Raw genomic sequence first — 1,311 nt, 5'->3', positions numbered from 1 at the left:
ACTTCAAAATTTATTACACAGTTACATTGGTCAAAACAGGTTGGTACTGCTACAATGAAAGATACATTGATCAATGGAACAGAATTGATAATCCAGAAATTAACCCAACCACATGCAGCCAACTGATTTTTGACAAAGTACCTAAATATATCGCATGGGGAGGGGATCATTTCTTCAACAGATGGTGCTGGCAGAACCTGACAGCGATATGCAAGATTGAAACAAGACCTTCACCTCACGCCTTATACAGAAACCAATCAACATGGATTAAAGACCTAGATGTGAATCCTAGAATTATGAAGGTCATCAATGAAAAAGTAGGGACAAATGTGAGGGCACTAATTCAGGGAATACACAGACTACAAAACATTTTGAAAACTACACAAACAAAAGTAAACAAAACAGGTGATTGGGACATACTAAAAATTAAAAACTTAATGTGCATCAAAAGCCTTCACCAGAAGAGTAAAAAGGGAACCCACAGAATGGGAAAATTTTTTTGCAATGACACATCAGACAAGGGACTCATTTCTAAAATATATAGGAAACTACAACACCTCTACAAGAAAAAGGCAAATAACCCAATTAAAAAATGGGCACAGGACATGAACAGACACTTCACCAGGGAGGAGATCCAGGCAGCCAACAAACATATGAAGAAATGTTCACAATCACTAGCCATTAGAGAGATGCAAATCAAAACAACAATGAGTTATCATCTTACGCTAGCAATAACAGCAAAGATAAAAAAAAGTAGAAAACAATAGATGCTGGTGGGGATGTGGAGAGACTGGGACGCTCCTGCATTGCTGGTGGGGTTGCAAAATGGTCCAACCTCTCTGGAAAACAATACGGTGCTTCCTCAGAAGGATGGAAATAGAAACACCTTATGATCCAGCAATTACTCTATTTGGTATTTACTCACAAGAAATAGGAGCCATAACACGAGTTATGCACACCAATGTTCATAGCAGCACTATTTACAATAGCAAAAAGATGGAGACAGCCTAAGTGCTATTTACAATAGCAAAAAGATGGAGACAGCCTAAGTGCCCATCAACTGAATAATGGATAAACAAACTGTGGTACCTATACACAATGGAATATTATGCTACCTTGAAGAATAACAAGGAAGCTGCAAGCCACTGCATAATACGGTTGAACCTTGAGGACATTATGTTGAGTGAAATTAGTGAGTAACAAAAAGAGAAATATTACATAGGACCACTACTGTAAAAAACTAAGTAAAAGAACCCATACTAAAGGGGGGAAGGGGCGGGGATTCTATGCTGGTTACCAGGATGTGGGGGG

The sequence above is a fragment of the Chrysochloris asiatica genome, unplaced genomic scaffold (genome assembly GCF_000296735.1).
Source record: "Chrysochloris asiatica unplaced genomic scaffold, ChrAsi1.0 scaffold00112, whole genome shotgun sequence".
In the NCBI taxonomy this organism is placed as follows: Eukaryota; Metazoa; Chordata; class Mammalia; order Afrosoricida; family Chrysochloridae; genus Chrysochloris; species Chrysochloris asiatica.
The sequence above is the reverse complement of the archived record's forward strand: the minus strand, read 5'-3'. Positions refer to the sequence as shown.